The sequence below is a fragment of the Dermacentor albipictus genome, chromosome 4 (assembly GCF_038994185.2).
Source record: "Dermacentor albipictus isolate Rhodes 1998 colony chromosome 4, USDA_Dalb.pri_finalv2, whole genome shotgun sequence".
NCBI classification, from domain to species: domain Eukaryota; kingdom Metazoa; phylum Arthropoda; class Arachnida; order Ixodida; family Ixodidae; genus Dermacentor; species Dermacentor albipictus.
Genome location: NC_091824.1, coordinates 164941184 through 164964535, shown reverse-complemented (window position 1 = coordinate 164964535; position 23352 = coordinate 164941184). Strand labels below are relative to the sequence as shown.

The following is a 23352-nucleotide window of genomic DNA, read 5'->3' as shown; positions in this document are numbered from 1 at the left end:
TTGGTGAGTGATCTTAGTGAGGTCTTTCCTCTACTTGGATTTACTCTTATCCAGGTGCATAAGATATCGGATGAGATTTCACACTTTGGCTAGGCCGAGTTGTCCGTGCATGCTGCTCCACGCCTTCTCCCGTTGGTGTTTGGTTAATTGGTTAGCGTATTCTTCGATTTCCATGACGATTTGCGCGATGCACCCGTGGAAGGTACGATTCAGTTTATTCTTTTTCCAGCGGGTTTGCACGCACGCACGCGCGCGCGCATGCACGCACACACACACACACACACGCACACGCGCGCACGCGCGCGCACACACACACACACACACACACACACACACACGCACACGCACACGCACACGCACACGCACACGCACACGCACACGCACACACACACACACACACACACACACACACGCACACGCACACGCACACGCACACGCACACACACACACACACACACAAGCGCGCGCAGACAGACAGACAGATTGGAAATTGCGGGGATATTCCTCGGTTTAAGGACGAAGGCCCAAGTACCAAGCAACAAGGCACCAAGCAATTTGTTGATTTGCAGCAGGTGAAATTTCGAACAGCCACGATATTAATATACTTACTCCGTAAAGCATTCGATTCGATCATTGAAGGACAAAAATGTAAAATGAATCAACTGCTTCATTTTTTTTTTTCGTTTCGGACGTTCTGAGTCTATCAGTTTAAGGCCAGGCGCCAGGCACCGCCTGGTGCCGCAAAGCAATGAACAGTTGGCCATTGCTTTGGCCAACTGGAACATAACCTGACTAGGATGTACATCATTGGGTACACGTTAATAAAGAACCCTTGGTGGTTAAAATTAATCTTGAGTTCTCCTCTACGGCGTCCCTCCAAACCCGTTGTGCAATTTAGGGATACTAAAATTCACAAATTACTTTTTAAATATCATTCGCTTGCATAGGGCAAAATTTAGCCATGAATATTGCGTAACATTTTTCAAGTAGGAAGCCTTGTCAAGACGGCAAATTTGTTTTATTCCGTATAGTCTACTGTAACTATACGAATGGCCAATGTACTTCATGTGACCTAAGGTGCTCATAATATTACGCTTTTGGGAGAGAACAAAATTCTATCAAATTTCGATTAGGTGCGTTAACTTCTTTTGGTGATCCCTACGAATTTTTCAATGTATACTCCGTTCCACGCATATCGATCAATGCTGTGAAGGCTAGAGAGACTTCTTGTAGTGGCTTCGTTCGCACTTGGAAATATTTTGATGTTTTTTTTACCACAATGTGAACAACCGTTTTTTATGTTGGCACAGTATTGAATGAAATAAATTTTAATCCTTAGAAACAAAGACAGTGTAGTATACAGCTGCTAATGCAAAAGATGCGTAGGTGGGCTAGTTGGTAATGCATTATAATAAAAACTTAGAGTGCTAAAAACACAAAGGACGTAGAAGAAGAAATGTGTGGTGAGTGCTTCTTCATTCTACGTCCTCTGTATTTTTAGCGCTCTACATTTTCATTATAAGGCTGCTAATGCATTGTTTCAGATCATTTTTATTTTTGTTGTATTTTTAGGCTTTTTAATTGCCACCCGTCTCGAGGAGCCTCACGTGCATGCTCGCGCGAGTGAATGCTGTTGCCGTGCAGCGAAGCATGCATGGAACGCGCGGAGTGATAACTTTTCTTGACCAAACTTTTTGCGTAGCATCTGCAGTGTAGACTGCTATCTATGGAACGGAGTGTAGGCGTCTCGAATAGTCCTCTGGAGACTTAAAACCGATAATAAAGAATTATCGTGACTTACATACTTCTGCATTCCTCGACTTTAACTGGTTCATAGTGGTTTATTTTGAATCGTTCAATCGGTTTTTCCGCCCTTACAGCAAAAATAACCCTATGCAGCTAAAAACTCTGACGTAAGGATCCACGCTAGCGTTGTTATCGGTAAAAATTCAGCGAACTGAAGAAAAAGGAGAAAAAATGAAGGAAATGAGAGAAAGAAATAATGACATAGAAAAAGAACTGAGAAAGAATAAAAACTATGTGCATTTATTACCGACTTTGTCAAAAACAAAAATTCTGGCTTGTTATTTTCTGGCAGCTTCAACCGTTTCTTTTGCGTTTTGGGGGCCTCATAGAGATAAAGAGTTGGTAGTGGGAAACGCCTGGCGCTGAGCTTTGCCCTGGTACGCAACGGGGCATCTAATTTAAACAGCTTTGTTTGTCACAGTGGCTCTTAGGTTCTTGTCTTTGAAGAAATATACTTAAACAACATATAGAAAGTGATGCTGCTATTCCAGAAATGGGCATTTCTACCTTGCTTACGGTATTTTGTTCACTAATGTACTGCGACACTTCTTTTTATTCCTCCAATTTCAATGTGCTCAACAGTTCTAATCACATTGGTTAAAAGCAAAAATGTCTGCTTTCGGCTGCCTAGACAAAAATGTGCACAGCGCACGGCTGCAAAATTCCCGCAAAGTGTAGATGCGCGAACGATAACGCGCTTAAAGGGCCCCTGAAATGGTTCGGACAAATTTTGTAGGCGCGTAGGGTACAGCTTAAGTAGAACATCCGCACCACAATTTAAGTGAAGCGTTACGTATTAATGGAGCTGCAAGCGATTAGAAGTTGCCCTCCTCCCTAGCTATGCTTTTCCTCCTCAACTCGCTGCCGAGCGAGCAGCGCTAAGCTCCGCCTTCACTGGTTCAGCGTCACGATGCGACGTCACATCACTCACTTCCGGTTGTTTAGGAGCACGCCCCCTCCCGCGCGAGACCTCTCCGCTAGCCGCTTGGCCGTCGACCGAGAGCTATCGAAGCAGCGTGCGTTGCGAGTATTCTGTCGTAGCGACGAACGTGTCTGGTACTCCGCTAAAAACAGGCAAGCTGGTCATTTCGGCAAATGACTGGAGGCATAAACTCAAGCTGATGAAGGAACTTTAGCGTAGACGTACGTGAGCAGCCTGATCGGTCTGCACGGTCCAGACACTTGCTGGCGCAGCGCTTAACCAGTAAAACAAAGCGCTAATATGGCTCTAACCAAGTGTAAAGCATTTTAAACATTTATAAATCAACGTGTTGATGATTACACTCCTGCGAAAAATACACACCAGCAGCAAAGAATACACGTCGTTGCTGCTACTGTGTATGGTTGAGCTCTGTGCCACCAGGTGGCTGCACCGTGCAGACCGTTCACATTTGCCCTTCTGCTCATCTCGTGGCTCATCCCGGCACAGTCAAGCGGCCAGACCCTGTCCCCTTGCGCTTGCGTTTGCCCTAATACTGGACTCGCGGTTTGCAGGTCGCTAGGTTTGCAGGCCACAAGGCAACAAAGTCGAATCATAGTGCTCGCGAAAAGACTGAGACCGACTCTGACCGCGGAGCTCTCGTCAAAATGGAGTACGTTGTAACACAAGCAGACGACACTTGCTGTGTGCCGGAAGTGCTGAAGTGTACTAAAAAACTATTCTTGTGTATTCTCTTTAAGTTATTTTCTTTTTACAAAAACAAAGTAACTAACATTCCAACTATTACGAGCATCATTTGTTCACCATAAAGTTGGAAAAATTATCGACCACGCGCCCTGGTCAGCCAATCAGATAGCTCGCCCATGTGACGTAATATGGGTTATTTGCATCATATGGGTAGGGGCGGCTTAAAATTCCGCCGAGCAGTGCGCTGCGATCGGCAGCGATGTGTACTTTTAAAACCTTATAATAAATTACACGCTTTACGCAGAACACTTAGATGCATCAATTAATGATCAGAAGAACCTACTCTAACGACTCAGTACGTTTGTAGAAAATCGCCAAAATCGTTTCAGGGTCCCTTTAAGTCCACGCGCCGGCGTTACATGCATCGGTGCTCGAACGAAAGCAGTTGAATGCCATCAAGGCCTCGTCAAGGACGCCGCGGTTTTCCTTAAGGATTCCCGCAGCCATCCAGCTTCACTTGCCACAACCTAAATGGTTTGAGATTAACCGAGCACAAAGTAAACAATTCTCGGTGTTCCTTTCAATGTCATTCGAAGCGCAGTCAGCAAGAGTGAAAGTGCACAACGACGATAAAATGTGTACGTTTTTCTCCTCAGAAGGAGTTGCTGCGATATTAAAGAACGTTGGTCGCTACGAAGCAACATCGATAGTGCCTTCGTGAATGGAATAGCTATGTCCCGCCTTGCTACGCGTCTGTGGCAAACAATCACGCCATTCCACTCGCAGAAGAGGAAATGCTTTTATCGGCTCTTCTGGCCCGCGACTCCACTCGAAGTGTCGCAATTGCGGCAACTTGTGCTTTCTTGGTTGGATTTTTTTTTCGTTCCTGCCACAGTGCACAGTGAAAACGTTCCTTCGGTTTATTCGTATCGATTCCGGACTCTTGGCGGTGGTTCGCTTGTAAATGTGCGGCAAGCGGGTTGACGCGTACATGGCCATACCGTACTCTGAAGCACCCGTGAGCGACCTCCGTTTTCAAAAGACACGACCCGTTTCTCCCTGGAAAGGAGTGTACAATGCCACAAGCAAGCCCAAAGTGTGAAAGCAGCTATCGTGCCCGCTGATCCCTACGCTGAGACTGAATTACACCAACGCGTCCGAGGACTGCTTGCACGTCAACGTTTGAAAACCAGCGTCGCTTTGCGCCGAGACACTCACAACCTGCAAGCAAGAATTTTCTGCATACGTGTTCATTCACGGAGGCGGTTTTCAATAGGGTGACTCTGCCCTTCTCGTCTACGATCCGGCAAACTACGTGGGCCCCACTGACATTAACGTAGCGATAATAAATTACCGAGTAGGAATCAACGGCTTTCTGTCCCTTCAAATTCCGGGAATACCGGGAAATATGGGCTTTTGGGATCAAAACATGGTGCTCAAGTTGGTACAGCGAAATATATCGAGCTTCGGTGGTGACCCGAATGATGTCACATTGGGAGGTCAGAGCGCTGGATCGATATGCGTGGGACTTGATGTAGTGTCTCCTCACAGCAAGGGACTTTTCGAGAGGGCTATTATGCAAAGTGGAGCTCCCTTGTCCATGACAGCAACAATATACTTCAGGGGAGAGGGGAAGTTCATAAACGCGGCTGGGGCTGCTGCTATGACGCGAAAAAGGCACTTAAGGAGCAGATAAACGACGTTCTCACCTTCCTGCATCGTTTATATTGAAGTTTTATAATAAACACCGTAGATAAGTTTGAGTTCGTGCAGCGCATGTTCGCGCCTACAGGTAAGGATGACTTCTTGCCGCTTTCCATCCTCACGCCACAGGCTTGGATGAACACGGGAACCGGAAAACTGCCATTGGGAACCACTCTGAACAAGGCTACAACGTTCCTGGGAATGGCACAGGATGCGTTCCGCAATCTTCTGGGTGGGATGAAGAGACAGTACCGCATGCTCATTGTGTCGCTGTCATGGTACAGACCTTAATAATTCCTCTCTAGAAGTCAAAGGAGCCTGTGCGGGCCAACTTCGGTGCCGACGAAAAAGAGTGCAGTTTTTCCGAGGTTCAGGAGAGTCTTTGTAAAGTGCTACGCGACACTGTATTCGACTGCCCGGTGTAATTTCTTGCGGACAGCGCTTTGCGACGGGAAGTCAAGACGTACAGGTGCCTTTTCGGTCACCGACCTGCGTAAAGTATATATGAGGAATGTATGACTGTGGAGCATGGCGAGGACCTATCTTACACCATGGGATCTCCACTCTTCATCAATGACCAGGGCCGCAACAGCGACGCAATGGGTCAGGAGATCAGAGACCTTATGGCTGTCAAGAACTCATCATTATTATCAGCCTGGTTACGCCCACTGCAGGGCAAAGGCCTCTCGCATACTTCTCCAACTACCCCGGTCATGTACTAATTGTGGCCATGTTGTCCCTGCAAACTTCCTAATGTCGTCCGCCCACCTAACCTTCTGCCGCCCCCTGCTACGCTTTCGTTCCCTTGGAATCCAGTCCGTAACCCTTAATGACCATCGGTTATCTTCCCTCCTCATTACATGTCCTGCCCAAGCCCATTTATTTTTCTTGATTTCAACTAAGATGTCATTAAACCGCGTTTGTTCCCTCACCCAATCTGCTCTTTTCTTATCCCTTAACGTTACACCCATCATTCTTCTTTCCATAGCTCGTTGCGTCGTCCTCAATTTAAGCAGCAGGTTTCTGACCCTTACGTGAGTACTGGTAAGACACAACTGTTATATACTTATCTCTTGAGGGATAGTGGCAACCTGTTGTTCATGATTTCAGAAAGCCTGCCAAATGCACCCCAGCCCATTCTTATTCTTCTGGTTATTTCGGTCTCATGATCCGGATCCGTGGTCACTACCTGCCCTAAGCAGATTTATTCCCTTACCACTTCCAGTGCCTCGCTACTTATCGTAAACTGCTGTTCTCTTCCGAAACTGTTAAACATTACTTTAGTTTTCTGCAAATTTTTTTCAACCCACCCATCTGCTTTGCCTCTCCAGGTCAGTGAAAATGCATTGCAATTGGTCTCCTGAGTTACTAAGCAAGGCAATATCATCAGCGAATCTCAAGTTGCTAAGGTTTTCTCCATCAACTTTTATCCCCAATTCTTCCCACTCCAAGTCTCTGAATACCTCCTGTAAACACGCTGTGAATAGCATTGGAGAGATCGTATCTCCCTGTCTGACGCCTTTCTTTACTGGGATTTTGTTGCTTTCTTCATGGAGGACTACGGTGGCTGCGGAGCCGCTATAAATATCTTTCAGTATTTTTACAATTTGGCTCATCTACACCCTGATTCCGTAATGCATCCTTGACTGCTGAGGTTTCGACTGAATGAAACGCTTTCTCGTAATCAATGAAAGCTATATATAAGGGTTGGTTATATTCCGCACATTTCTCTATCACCTGATTGATAGTGTGAATACGGTCTATTGTTGAGTAGCCCATATTCACACTATCAATCAGGTGATAGAGAAATGTGCGGAATATAACCAACCCTTATATATAGCTTTCATTGATTACGAAAAATCGTTTGATTCAGTCGAAACCTCAGCAGTCATGCATGCATTACGGAATCAGGGTGTAGATGAGCCATATGTAAACATACTGAAAGATATTTATAGCACACTCTATATTCACAGTAAAATACATATTGGGGGGTGTGAGAATTATTTTCGTAGATCATTTACCGAATAAGTGCATGCAAAGTGTTACAGATTTTCAAAGGCGACAGAGTAAAGCAGTGGTTATTTTTGCTGCTCTCGTAAGGCCCCTTGAAAAGTGAGATAAAACGGGCCATAAAATTCTGGAAATTTATGCTCATTTTGTGAACGCTACTACTACTAAGGGACGGTGCCGCTACGTGCACTGACGTTGTCAAGATTCCAGATTTCACAATTCCTGGAATGACATAAGCAGTGATGGACCACTACATGTGAGCGATCAGTAAACTACCATTCACATTCACACATTCACACATTCACACACACACACACACACACACACACACACACACACACACACACACACACACACACACACACACACACACACACACACACACACACACACACACACACACACACACACACACACACACACACACACACACACACACACACACACACACACACACACACACACACACACACACACACACACACACACACACACACACACACACACACACACACACACACACACACACACACACACACACACACACACACACACACACACACACACACACACACACACACACACACACACACACACACACACACACACACACACACACACACACACACACACACACACACACACACACACACACACACACACACACACACACACACACACACACACACACACACACACACACACACACACACACACACACACACACACACACACACACACACACACACACACACACACACACACACACACACACACACACACACACACACACACACACACACACACACACACACACACACACACACACACACGCACACACGCACGCACGCACACACACACACGCACACGCACACGCACACGCACACGCACACACACAAACACACACAAAAAAACAAGCCTGTACTGAAATCGAACATGCAAAAACATGTTGTCGTTCCCACAGGATTACATTCGCGTGAACGAGACGGCTAAACCATTCCCGTTTCTTAGCGGTTGGTGTGTATACTAACGCTACATTTTGTGGCATTTTTATGGAATCGCTTGCTTTGAACATTAAGGGCGCGCTTTTTGAAGGAAATGAAAGCTCAGTCATTTAGCTATTGATAGCCCACTTCAATGTAGCGGAATATATTTGTCCCCAATCGCTCACTTTTGCGTAAAATTTGCCAATTTTCTCTCCCAGTCTTCAAATCTATAAACCTGTGGAAAAGAACATAGGCGTTTAAACCTGTAGTACTGCTGCAAGCTTAACATGTGGTTAGGCTATTGGGGTCTACTTCAGCGGCTATTTCAGTTCACTGACTGCGTGAAGTGGCGCTGCCGCACTTGTTGGGCTCTCACGGGGGCCGCTATAGGGACACTGGTTGTTGTGTACGTTACGAATGTCTGCATATGATATATGATTAAAGCTTGGTTAGAGTGTTACTTACCGCAATGCAATACCCAATTCTTATATTTCCGCAGCAGACACCATTCAGTTTGGATTAAAGACTGAAGAGGAAGCCAAATAAACCGTAACGAATTCGCGTTAGGTTAAAGGTACTTAAAGAATTTTTTTTATAGAAGACAGGCACAGAGCTCACCTACAGAGGGTGTACCGTAAGCGACGAGTCATAAAAAGGAAGCAAAAAAAGCACCTCCACGCAAACTGTTAGTTAACGCGCATACCTTGTAGCACTAATTATTATATGCATTCCAGGCACATTCACTGTCACAAAATTTTTTCGCACGCCAGAAAAGTGAGCAAGACGTGCCTTTATATCGTTTTCAACAAGCATTTCTTAATTCGTTGTTTACAGGCATTATTTTTCTGCCTACTCAACCGTGTGCGAAAAGGAAGATACTTGGTGTGTTTTACTAGAATATTTAGTATGCACCTCCATTTATGGCGTTTTTCAAGGTAATTACTTGAACTATACTCGTGGCTTTTCAGACTGTAAGTTGTGAGTTCTTGCACATGATACGATTAGAAATATGTACGTTTAAGCTTTTTGTGAATTATGCACAAATTTAAGGCAGGCTAACAAGCTAATACTCATACTGTCTAACCTCCCTGTCTTTCCCTCTTTTCCTCGTTCTTCTTCAAGAGATTGTATTTTATTCGTGCATGGTTTTAATTATGTTTTATTATATTATGATGACAGCGTACATGCCTATAACATCATCTTCCTGAAACTAAGAGCAAAGGATGAGCCGGTAATTGCTGGGGCGACGACGCATCCTTAGCATAGTTATTATTATTATTATTATTGTTATTATTATTATTATTATTATTATTATTATTATTATTATTATTATTATTATTATTATTATTATTATTATTATTATTATTATTATAAAGAAAATAACCTGAGCAGGCCCCTATGCCATTTCTTCTTACGGATACAACAAGAGTCCCGTCTATAGACTGCAAACCCCTGAAGGCCAGCAACTATTTCCGAAATGCATTATTTAGCCAATTCTAGAGTTTACAGATCCCTCACTTCTGTAGTCTACGTGAAGCCCGCAAGAAGCTGTAAGAAGGCTCCCCCCTCTGCTGCTAAAGCGATCGTTCTACCTCGAAACTGTAACGGCGCATTTAGCAATAAATTGCAGCCCTTATGACTTAGTCATCCACCCTACGGGATTCTCACCTGGCCTACTCGGTTCCTGCAAAGATTCACTGCGATATGGGTCCTCATCTGCCTGTGGCAATTGTTCTAAAATTGCTCGCATTATCTTGCTCCATGAGTGCGGATGAGATCTTCCCTCACAAAAATGCCTATTAACATTATGTAGAAATTCTACCGACTCTCTATTTACTTTACCAACAGTATATTTACATTTACATTCTAGTACCATTTGTTCATACAATGTCAAAATACTTCTTTCTTACTTTTACATAAAGAATGCTTTGAATACACCGTTAAAAGACTTCTTTCTCACTTTTCTGTACAGGGTATTTCAAATACGCCCTTAAGAGACTTCCGTTTCACTTTTGTACAAAGAATATTTTGAATAGACCGTTAAAGAACTCCCTTCTTACTTTTGTATCAAGAGCCTTTGTTCATACACCGTTAAAAGACTTCCTTCGTATTGTTGTATAAAGAACATTTGTTCGTACAATGTCAAAATACTTCTGTTACTTTTTCATAAAGTATGTTTTATATCGACCGTTAAAAGACTACCTTCTTCTGTATAAAGAATATTTTAACTACACCATTAACATATATTCTTCTAGCTTTTGTCTAAATAACAACTTTAATACTCCGTCAAAAGAATCGTTACTTTTGTGTAAACAATGTTTTAATATACATGATCAAAATATATTTTTCTGAAGGACATGTATCCTCAGTACGTCAACAGCTCGTACTGTTGGCCGAAAGATATATAGAATGGGAAGTTACTTGAGAGATTTTGATAACTTTTTCTAACACACATTATTGTCCATATATGACATACTCAGGAATCAAACTCTTTGTTTTAACTAACAGTTCCAATACAATTCGGGGGCGAATTGTTGACAGAGTGCTACGAAAATGCTTCAAGCAGTACGTTCGGAAACTGTTAGAACTAATCTTTTTAATGATTCTACTGAACTACGTGAGCGTGCGGTGACGTCAGCACACTTCGAGAAAATCTGCTTGCGCTACACCACCTTACCAGTGTAATAGCGGAGTAATGTGCAGGCCACGCACCAGTTACACATCTTTAGCCCAGCCTTAGGGCTGGTTAATCAAAGGCCGCTTTATGCTTGAGCCATGACACCGCCCGCTTGCCGAAACTGAACATTTCTCACGCTGGTTCACAAATTTCGGCATACACTGGACTCACACATGCAGTGCAAACCGAAATATATGTACGAGTCTGCGAAATCTCAAAATTTTCACCCGACCACATGCGTGCAGGCAGGCGGGTGGTGTGGCGTGCGCCTTGAGCGCAAATCGGCCCTTACCAGGCACTGCTATTGCAAGGCCACCAATTAGCTTTGCAACGAGCAGACATTGTCAGCTCCTGACTGGAAGCTTACCATTATCATTGAAAAGGAAGGGGTACAATCAGTGCATTTTACCGGTGCTGACATATGGGGCAGAGACTTGGAGACTGACAAATAAGCTTGAGAACAAGTTAAGGACCACGCAAAGAGCTATGGAACGAAGAATTCTAGGCGTAACGTTAACAGATAGAAAAACAGCTGTTTGGAACAGAGAGCAAACGAGTAGTGCCGGTATTCTAATTGACATTAAGAGAGAAAAGTGGAGCTGGGCAGGTCGTGTAATGCGCAGGTTAGACAATCGTTGGACCATTAAGCTTACAGAATGGTACCAAGAAAGGGAAGCACAGGCAAGAACGGTGAAGACTAAGTGAGGTAATGAAATTAGAAAATTCGCGGGCTCTAGCTGAAATCGGTTGACGCAGGACAGGGGCAACTGGAGTCCTGTGGTGGACATAAAATGGGCTCATGATGATGATCATTATGATGAATCAAGTCGGTGCACTATGCGATATAAATAGTACGCCCTCAGCTGGAACATGTCAGCACAGTAGCGTAACAACATTTGTTAAAAAGCAGAAAAAGAGCCGAAACTCAGAGTAACACGGCGCTGGAACGTTGCCGCTCAAACATCTAAAAGGCTGCAAAATGCAGCGGCTGCTAAGTGAGAGCGAGTGTTGTCCTGAAAAAGCGCACAGGTTGAATACAAAGAAAAGCTGAACTCTTTGCAAGGGACACCTTTCTGTCAAAAAAGAAGGAAATTATCGTTACTGTATAAAAAAATGTAGCTTCATTCACACGCTTTCTTCCCTGCCTCCTACCGACGGCTTCAGCAAATTAAAGGGAACTAAGAGGACGTTGCATCAAAATGAATGCAAAGCAACTGTGTCAACTGATATGCTTTACAGAGATGGTTGCTTGCTTTGTGAGGAAACAGAACGGAATTCGAAGATCCAATGCTCTTTGAACGGTCCTTAACTTGTTCTAAAGCTTCTTTGTCAGTCTCCAAGTTTCTGCCCCATATGTCAGCACCGGTACAATGCCGTGATTGTACACCTTTCTTTTCAATGATAATAGTAATCTTACAATCAGGAGCTGACAATGTCTGCCGCATGTGTTCCAACCCATTTTTATTCTTCTGTGAATTTCCTTCTCATGGTCACGGTTCCCTGTGATTAATTGACCTAGGTAAACGTACTCCTTCACATGCTCTATAGGCTTACCGGCGATTCTGAAGTATTGTTCCCTTGCCTAGCTATACTTCATTATTTTGGTCTTCTGCGTATTATTGTTCAACCCCACTCTTACACTTTCTTGGTTAAGGTCCTCAATCATTTGTTGTAACTCGTCCACAGTGTTGCTGAATAGAACAATGTCATCTGCAAACTGAAGATATTTGCCGTCGATCCTTAACTCCTAAGCCTTCCCAGTTTAATATATTGAATAGTTCTTCGAAGAACGCAGTGAATAGTATTGGAGAGATTCTGTCTCCTTTTCTGACGCCTTTCTTTATAGATATCTTCCTACTTTTCTTGTGCAGAATTAAGGTAGCTGTGGAATCTCTGTAGATATTTTCCCTTTCTCTCCATCTCTCTCTCTCTGCGTGCGTGCACGCGCGTGTGCGCGTGTGTTTGTGCGTGTATTTTACGAGAGCCATTATTCGAATTCTTTCCTTGTGTGTTTACGCTGCCAGTGGTATCCTGCTGTGGTGAGTATTTGATTATGTTGTTCATATAGAAGGTTGTGGCCAAGTACTGCACCAGGGTGGCCAATCCTGCTCTGGTGAGGGAGTGCGTTACCGGTTCTGGTCACCGGGATCAGGCCACACTCCATGCCTGTATATGCAATTGTATCAACACGCGGATTTTTAAAATATTTTAATCCGGTGGAAAATTGCCGGCACCGGGATTCGAACCACGGACCTCTTGCACGCGAGGCGGATGTTCTACCTCTACGCCACCGCTGCACCCTTCTGAGTATCACCAGTTATTACCAGGTATTACCAGTGAGATTTACCATGTTACGGGAAGCAAGGCCGACTATTCCGGACTGCATAAGCATCTTAATCTCCATACAAACAGCTCTTTCACTATCGACAAAAAATAAGGCTGTCCATGGTTGTTTGCATTGTACAGTTAAAGATACTATTCACTATAGAACATCGGACGCGGATGCCAACAATTAGCCGCGAACTTCGGGCCACGTTTGGCAGCTCTCCAAGACGCCGACACGGCCGACGCTCCTACCCTTCTACGTGTAATTGTTGTAGGTAGCGACCTCTCGTGACGTACGGGTGCGTTTAAATGCTCCATTATTTGAGACGTCGATGCATAGATGGCGTCTCTGCAAAGCTACTCATTTCACTTTTTCGCATAGGTCTGTTGTGACATTACGAATAGTAATTTTTGAGACGAAATCGAATACGAGTGGAACAGTGACAGAAACAAATCGAATCAAATGTTAAACACAGTTCAAATAGTTTTGGAATAGAAGACAGTCATGTTCACCATTAATATCAATCTTAGATTACATCCTGGTATTTACAATGTTAGCAAGTTTCTGCCGTAACACTGCACGTTAAGAAGCGTCACTTAATAATCGGCTAAATGGAGCTTTCCGAGCAAACAGGCAGTTTGTTCGCATACCCGGAATTCTTCGGAGAGTGCACATTACCGCGGCTTAGAAGAACATGTACCGCTCCCTGAGCGATGTATAGCATGCTCCACTACGTAACTTGTCACGTTTTGCATATGTTATCTGTTTTGCATATGTTATCACGTTGCATATGTTAGTTCTGAGAAGAAGGCTGAGGTCTTCATTTGGTTTATTGGGCTCCTCAGAGGCCTTGTCTGGACAAGGACCTCGCTGAGGATACCCAATTTTTGAAATAAGTCATACCATGTGTTTGGCGCATGATAGCCTAAGTCGCTTATGCGCCATAAAACCCAATACAATACAATACAATGCATATGTTATCGCCGCCGGAAGGACAGTGATCGCTACTTTGCCGAATTTGTGCGTGCGTGCGTGTGTGCGTGTGCGCGCGCGCGCGCGCGCGCGCGCGCGTGTGTGTGTGTGTGTGTGTGTGTGTGTGTGTGTGTGTGTGTGTGTGTGTGTGTGTGTGTGTGTGTGTGTGTGTGTGTGTGTGTGTGTGTGTGTGTGTGTGTGTGGCATGATTTCTAATCTTATAGATTTCTAATCCTACCACTTACTTTGGTATCGTTGTGCAGAGGAAAGAAGGCATTACTCGATCGTGATGTGACGGTTACGCAGATGGTCGTTTTGTCGCCTGTGCTCATCAGGAGGCCCACAAATGTGCAATTTTTTTTGCAGAAATTTCAGGCTTGCTAGGCTATGGTGCTCCTGGGGCCCTATAACGTAAAACTATCCCAATATGTTTCTACTCCAATCTCCTGACGTCAAATTTGCGTAACCACCGATGCAAGCACCGGGCGGTCACCGCAGGGTTGTCACTTTTGTTTGCTTGAAAAACGAATAACATTGCCTACACTAAGCGGCTTGTCGCATCTAATTGTCTGACAAGAGGCGATGAGAATGCTCAAGTGGAGAGGGATTCACTGGGGCAGAGCCAGTGCACTGAAAATCGACAACCGAATGAAGAGGGTCGTGCCGGCGTCTGCGGAAGGTGGGCTTTCCCTTACTTAGCTTGTGGTGGCTGGTCGAAAATCACGGCGGCATGCAACGGAAGCTTAAGAATGACGCTAAAACTGACCCTCAGCAAAGAAAAGTTGCCAGAATGAGGTGGTGCCGAAAGGGCTCGAAAACGTTACACGGCCACGCAAGAAGTGTTATTATATGCAAATACACCCATGCTCTCCGACAGGTGCGAGTAGCCAGCGTCTCAGCGATCGGCGGCAGCCATCTTTTATTTCTTTCGGAACGGTGCAGCCTGCGGCTAATCCGAAGAAAATTCAGTCTTGTTCGGCATATTAATGCATCTTTATCGCGTACACGTCACTTTGACGCGGTGAGTTCGTGCGGCTTTGTGAAGTCGCGTGAAAGGCAGATGAAGTGGGTGCAGCCCGAAAACTTTTTACCAATAGCCGAGTCCTAATGGCGAAAAGGGGTCGAATCAGAAATAACTGTTTTTCTTTTTTTCTGTCAAATCATGCATAATCAGTGTGTACACATCAATCAGATGAGGAGGTATCACGGTTTTCGTGACGTCGCGTGACAGACAGGTGAAGTGGGGGTGGTCGAAAAAAGTTTTCGACCAATCGTGGAGGCCTGATAGCAGAATTTGAATAGAAAAGTTTGTAATAGTTTTGCGTTATAGCACCCCTGCGTTCGACACGTAGAGTTTAAAAGCGGCGTGAAGTGACTGGGACAGCAAGGCAGAGGTATAGCCAACCCATTTGACCACGGCGGTACGTGTCCGTCTCCATACGGGGAGCAAGTGCAGGATATTCAGGGAAGCACAGGAGCCCCAACCAGTGAGAGGGGCTCGCGCTGCACAGGGCAGTGGGGCGCCACCTGTAGGGCGCTTACTTCTGCCGCATAATGCCCAAACATCCGCTGTAAAACAAATCGGCCCACTGCGAATAGAAAGTGGGCACGATTGCAAAAGTAGACCGTGACCCCGCCTAGCTGTAACATAAAGCAAGCATGTTAGCTTTCAATGCGCGTTACTTACGTATTTAATTATGTAATATTTTCACCCCATAGTGACCGTACAGTGTCTGCAGCAAGTACAAGACATCTCCCATATCCCACTGCAGCGGCGTCCTGGAAACAACCTATCAAATTTTTATTGCCGGTCGCCAAATTTTGACAAGGCATTTACCGACAAATCGCCACCAATGTCGACTCCTCGAATGTAGCTGGGGCACTGTATAGCAATGATTGCTGTAAAATATGGGCACATTGTAAGTGAATGGGCAAGAAGCAATGCACCGGTGCGGGCTTCTAACAATAACCTTCAAAGCGACTTCTTGAACAGAATAATTGTAGGGTGGGAAGACTTACGACGAAAGAGTGGATATGTAAAATGCCATTGTAAGATGGGAATTAGTTACAAATCCATAGAATGGATAAAGAGGACATTACGAGTGAAAACTCTCGAACATTCTGCAGGTGTTTGGCTTTTTGAAGTCAAGAGTGTGTTAAGGATGAAAGGTTGGCGGAGGAGCTAAAAATGATATAGTGATTTGCTGCGGTATGCCAAATGGTAAAAGCGTAATCCCGACAACAAGTGCATTTTTCCTATACAAGTCCCTCTCCACATTTCCGAGCTTAAACCACGCAGGTACAGGGTATACACTTTCAATGAGAGCCAAACTGACGTTGTTCTGCGAACAGTGTCGGAACTTAAAGCCGTGCAGCGTATGTATGGAGAAAACAACGGTCGTGTTCAAAAAGGACGGACTATGCTGAATTGAGACAAGCGAAGATCTTAAATAATATTTTACTGGCAGCGTAAAAATCGATGCCACGCAGTAGTGAAAGCGAAGTTTCATTAGTGCGAAAATCAGGAAAAAAAAAAGATTGATCTACAAAGCCTTTCTTTTTGAGCGAGCCTGCAACCCCGGATAGAGTACAAGATGATGATTTCTCGTGTGATATGTCGAAAGCAGTTAAACACACCGCAATACACAACTAACATCTATTCTACTGTGTTACCAACAGCATGAGGATCGTACTCTAATGATCATATAGTGGCCCGCAGAGTATTAAATAGCCAGCGGAGGGAAAATGCAAATAAGGGGCTCTGCGTGGCCAAAAAGTCATTATTCAACTACTTGTTTTATCTATATACAATTTGTTTAAACAATTAAATGTATAAAGTTAAATAGTATAGGTTAAATGTATAGAATTGTTGCGCTCCCAAAACGCCACACCCTGCTTGCGTATTTTTGTGCCCTTAGAAGAGAGAGTAAGAAAGAAATTTTTAATGGTATGCTGCACATTTATTATTTTTATAATTTATATGATATAAGGAGATGTTCACGCACAATTTAAGGCGCCGGCTACCCCTTAGTTCTTGAATAGTTCTATCTTCTATCTTAACCTTTTCGCACAAGCAACAGGACTTGTCACGCAACGTTTTCACAGTAACACTACGACGTAATGAACACATGGTACATACAATATACAAGTTATGTGTCTCCCTAGTTACGTAGAAAAAAAGCTTCAAAAATACAAATGACACTGCCTCCTAATAACCCAGTCTCAAAGCCAGCCGGTGGTACATATCACGTAAATCATTATGACATATAGTCACAACAGAACAGTCAACATAACTTAATCCACTAACACATACATATATACAGCGACATTGAAATGAAAGGAACAATAAAAGCGTTAATAACGGTGAACAATGCCGCTGTCTTCGAGAAAAGTCTTTAGTGCTTTTAAAGCGCTCTTCTGCAAGGACGTTGTTGGCCAAGGACCCAAAAGTTTCTTTAAACGGAAAGGTCTGCGGTCTAATGTAAATAGAGTTGATTTAACTCGGCGTCTTGGTGTGTCGTGATGTGAGCAATCTAGAAGGAGGTGATATGCATATTCGTCTACAAATGCACAATCACATTTGCGTGTTTCCGCATGGCCAACTCTGTGTAAGGAATGTTTTGTGTAAGCAGTGCCTAGCCTTAATCAACGAATGAGGATTTCCATATTTCTGTCTAAGGACAATGAAAATGCGAATTCAATAAATGGATCAATATGATATAAATCTGAGCTCTGAGTATTCTAGTCAAGCCACGTGTTTGTACACATTTTGAAAGACGCTGTCCTTTTAATACAGCGTAATTCATTTTTTTATATTGGGAGCGGAACAACCACATCATCTTTGACGTGCGCTTGTCGTGCTGCTTCATCGACTGCTGCGTTGCCAGGAATGTTACAATGCTCTCGTATCTACTAGAATGCTATTTCACGTTTCGCTTCGCTTGCCTTTGCGAGGTCTTTTAAGTGGTAGCTTTAGATCGGGTGCTCCTATCTAAATACATGTAAAAGCAGAATTCGTTTTCTGAGCAACCACTGCACCGAGTTTGACGAGCTTTATTTCGTTTAAAACAAAAAATTAAAATCTAGTGACTGTTGGTCTCGAATTATTGGTTTAGCTCCTCAATGTTTTGTTGAAAATTGGCAAATTCAAAAATTTTCAAAATACGAAACTATCAAGTTTACAACTCTGTAACTCAAATACGAAAAACTATAATGCAATTCTGTAAATTACATCTAATAGTGCATCTCAAGCGGACAAAATTGATATGCTATACATGAATTTCAAAAAATTCAGTAATATGCGAATACAACTTTTGCAGAACCTTCGTAAACAACGTAACATATTCACCTAAGATATAAAATAACACATCAAATTTGTCCGCTTTCAATGGTCTAATGGATTCTTTTTACAAAACTGCGATATCTGTTTTTGATGAAGAGTTATGAATTTGTAAACTTCGTTCTTCTATTTCTTTTTCAATTTACGAATTTTTGAAAATTCTTTTAGCAGAATTCAGGACATAAATCAAAATTCCGCTTCCAACTGTCACTAGAATTTAACTTTCTCTCTCAAATTCAAAAATTTCATTAAAATCGGTCCAGGGGTTATCTCAGGAAAACGTTTTTGCGTTTTACATGTATTTCAATAGGCCGCGTTGGAGTTGGGGCCGAGCAAAAGCTTCCTCTTAAGTGTTTCGTGTACTATACTATCACTGACTGTTTTTCCTTTCGTGCTACAGAGTGATGTTGGAGCTGTCTGTGAATCGCTGAACATTATCCATTTTCGCGCATCTCTTATAGAAAATATAAATTTTATCGCATACAGGATTGCGAACACTTCAGCCGTTGTGGACGAAGTCGCACGAGATAAATGATTCTTGGAATACACGGGGAATGCGGGAGATGAAAATTCAAGACGATGAGCAAAACGAGAAAAAGGTGTATGCTGTACAAGTGGACTTGTCTTCTTCAAGGCGACGTATGCTTTCCTCGCCACAGTATATATAGGTGGGGTTCTTCTAAGGGGAGAGGGTGTAAGGCGGGTGGGGTCGGCAACGCGGAAAGCCTGTCGACTTGAGAATAAAGGAATGCTGTGCACAAGGCCAAGGCAAGAGCCACTGACCCCCCCCCCTCCCCCATCTGTCAACCACGTGTCAACGCACGCGTGTTAGCCGGCGTGTCAACGGCGTCTGACACACCGGCTGAAAAAAAAGGGGGAGCAAAGAGAAAAAAAAACACAGGATACGCCAAGAAGCCAAACTAAGTGTTGTTGCCTATAGCTTGAAATTTAGCATAGCGAATAGATTTTCAAGCTCCCTTTGAAACGTTTATGCCTGTTGGTTGCAATGTCTTGAACTCATGGATAAGGTATGATTCTCTGTGGTATGATAAGGTATGACTCTCAGAGAATCATACCTTATCCATAAGTTCAAGACAGTGCGACCAATAGGCATAAATGTTTCAAAGGGAGCTTTAGAATCTATGCGCTATGCTAAATTTCAAGCTATAGGCAACAACAGGTAGTTTGGTTTCTTGGCGTATCCTGTGCTTTTTGTTTCTTTGCTCCTTTTTATTTCAGCCGGCGTGTCAGGCACCGTTGACACGCCGGCTAACACGCGTGTGTTGACACGTGGTTGACAGACAAGGGAGGGGGGGGGGGGTGGCCCTGGCCTTGGCCTTGTGCACAGCATTCCTTTATTCTCAATTCGACACCCTAACACAGCTTCCGCACCCACCCGCCTTGCACCCTCTCCCCTTTAGAAGAACCCCACCTATACATACTGTGGCGAGGAAAGCATACGTCGCCTTGAAGAAGACAAGTCCTCTTGTCGAAACGTTGGCTCCTGCCGCATGTGGCCTGGCGGAGGACGCCTTACTCTGTCAAGAAGACTTAGAACGTGCGAAGTCCTTTGCGAGACGGGTAGCTTCACAAGAACGCGACACAGGACTGTGACGGTAGTTCAAGAAGCGGAAACGGATGTTTTGGCAGTCTTTGCTGCTAACCCTCACGCCAGTGTGGAGACCATAACCTCAAGGTCATCATTGTGGAGGATTAAAAACAAAAGATCATATGCTCCCGTGCCACGCACATCCTCAAAAAAACTTGAAGACCGAGATTTGGAAACAGACATTGCCAATTGGATTTGCATGAAATGTGAAGAACCGGACTTTCTCACTCGCGTCCTTTGGACGGACGAGGTTAACTTCACAACGTTAATTTTCACAACGCACACTACGGGAGTGACAGGAATCCCCACTGGCTGGCACAAACACGACGCCAATCCAGTGGTTGTTTTATGTGTGGTGCGGTATCTTTAATGGCAACATCATCTGACCCATATTTTTTCACAACACACTAACGCAATGCTACGTCAACGACATCCTAGAGGGCCCCATGAACGATGTCTGTTACAACGTTCCCCGTGCGCACCTCCCGAACATCTCGTTTCAATACAATGGTGCTCCTGCGCATAGCAGTAGTCAATCTGGAGCGTGACCCTACACGGTTTTTCCTGGACAGTGGATTAGCAGGCAAGGACCTGTACCCTGACCTGCAAGGTCACCGGACGTGAGGCCGCTGGACTTCTTCTTGTGGGGCTACATCAGAGACCGCATGTATAGTAGCGAAACTACCACACAGGATGCCCTAAAGGCATATTTAGGCAGAGTCTACCGTTGGTGAAAGCTTCAACAGCACAAGTGTTTGGAAGAAGCAAGTTCTGAATCGCTTCAGAGGGTGACCTGTTCGAACACGTGCTATAACTGGCCGTGGAAAATAACGGCTTACAACTGGCGTAAAACATGACTGTTTAACACACTTTCATCATATCACCTTATCCTTACATTTAAAAAAAAGCTTGCGACAAAGATATAAATAGGTAAAAAACTGTTTTGTTTTGCCTCTTTTCCGGAGTTCAAGAGATAGAAGGGGTACATGGCTGAACCAGTTGCACCTTTGGCTGTTTCTTTTTTTATGTGTGTGGGCGGCTGAGACGCCTTGTGTGCTTTTGGTTTATTTGTTTATTGAAATCAACTCCTGAGTAACTTTTTCTGTTTTTCCGAGAGCTGCCTTTTTTTTTTGTTTCCCCGCTCTTTTGAGCACTGTTTTTTTACCATTGTTGAATTTTTTTTCTATCTTTATTTCATGATACGGTAAGGTTAAAGCTAGCCCGAGTGCCTCATGATCGAGCACGTTCTTGCGTCCGCACATGCTGACGCTCATCGCACCACGCTAGTTAGGTAGCGAAGCCACTCGAGCCATCCTACACGACGAATCCTTATACGATGTGGCGATAGACGAATGCAGCCGCATATCTTTAAATGGTTGCTTGGAGGCAATTGAGTGGCGGTGCGTGAGCGCGCATCGATTTCATATTTCGCGTATTTCGCGGGATATTGTTATTTCTTGGAAAAAACAACTAGGCACACTTCAGCCCGAAATAAATGCTTGATTCGGAGGTTATTTATGGTGCTCCGTAACTTTTTAATTGACATGTTTGCGATTCAAGGAATGCTTAAGAAGTTCACGAATTGAAAGCAATTCATTAAATAATGCTTCGTGATGAAAAAAAAATAGTGACTGTAAGTACACACGACTGCCGCTACTATGCAGTCATTAGGATTTCTCTAAATCTCTTGGGTATTTTTAAACCCAAGTATACAGTACGGTATACAGTGATAAACACACGCACTCACGCACGCAAGCACACGCGCGCACACACACACACACACACGCACAACACACACACACACACACACACACACGCACGCACGCACGCACACATGCACGCACGCACACGCACATACACACACGGACACGTGCGCGCGCGCGCACACACACACAGACGCACGCACGCACGCACGCGCACATGCACGCACGCATGCATGCACAAAGATAGACTACAGAGGTATTTACAAGGTTCCGTTAAGGCTCGTGGCTAGCAAGAACGTCAGCAGCGCCTTGGTGGGGCGTAGCGCACCAGTGGTGCTTTGCCATGGGCTGTAGCGACAAGCTCGAGTCCCTTTGAATGTCCAGTGACGCCTTCAGAGACTTTCCCCCTGACCGCCCTGACACGTAGCGGCCTCGCAGCATGTAAATGTCGCACGATGGATTTATTTTATATAGCGTTCCGTACTGGTAGCTGGCCTCTATCCAGAGGGATCGCGGGAGACGCCAAGCGTGTACAGATACCAGTGTCGCCGCGTCTTTTCTCTAGAAATGTATCTGGACCATGTCTCTCAAAGTGTCTTGTCCAGTTTTGGCAGCATGGTGAGCCTCGTGCGTTGCTTTGATTCCGCAGTAGGCTGGTGACCACTGCAGGACAACGCTGCGATGCAGTTCGCAAGTTCCATTGCATAGAAGGGAACTGGTTTGAGCTAGTTGGTTACAATTCAATCATCGATGTCATTTTCGCCCCACTTGAGGACTGAGGAACAACAGGCACAAGCGCATTTATGTCTTTTGTTCTCCAGTCCTCGTTTCAAGTGGGGAGAAAAGAACAGAGATCATGACTTTTGTACCCATTTTATTTTATGTTCAGTGGTAAGCCCAGTGGATTGCGGCCTGAACTGCCAGAGATAATCATTAATTCCTCACACTTCTAAAGGTTTCTCAAGTAATACTTTTTAACCTTGTTAACGACAATAATTCCACTATCGTTTCGCATTGAAGTGAGCCAATAGTAGCTAAATTTATAAGCAATAAATTTAGCTTATACTGTGGTCATTTGGAGGTGCACTGGTGTGTTTGCTAGGGCTAACATTGTAAAAATAAATTATGCATTATGGTATGCTCTTTAAGAATATTATAGGCTCGACTTGTAAACTACATTTTCTTTTGTGCACGGTATATTGACTTTAATCTCCTTGATTAAGTTGTATGTAATATACATGACAGATGTTACTGTTTGTTAAATAATCGCAATGGATACTATTTTGTATACCATTCTTATCTCTTCCATTGTTATCATGACATACGTTACTGTCTTTATGTTACCTACTTCTATTGTGCTAGGTTTTTGCCTGTGTATATTTTATCGGACCATTATCTAGCCTTTGGCTACAGGTGCGACAAGTGTTTGCTTACCTGTATTTTGTGATATGGAAATAAATACTTCTTCTGCTACTTCTTATTCTAGACCTCGGGTGCGCAAATTTGAAGCTTCCTATTATCGCCATTATTTGTTTATTCTGCACCATAGTTGTCCACGTATTTCCTAGTCCTAGCGTAATCTGTAGAAATTTT

At 44.0% G+C, this 23352-nt stretch overlaps 1 protein-coding gene and 1 pseudogene across 2 annotated transcripts in view; one reads left to right on the top strand and one right to left on the bottom strand.

The window, feature by feature from the left end:
* Positions 1-23352, bottom strand: part of LOC135899961 (acetylcholinesterase-like) — a 478426-nt gene that overhangs the window by 281085 nt on the left and 173989 nt on the right. The window lies entirely within an intron of this gene.
* LOC135899933 (acetylcholinesterase-like) lies at positions 188-5428 on the top strand (annotated as a pseudogene).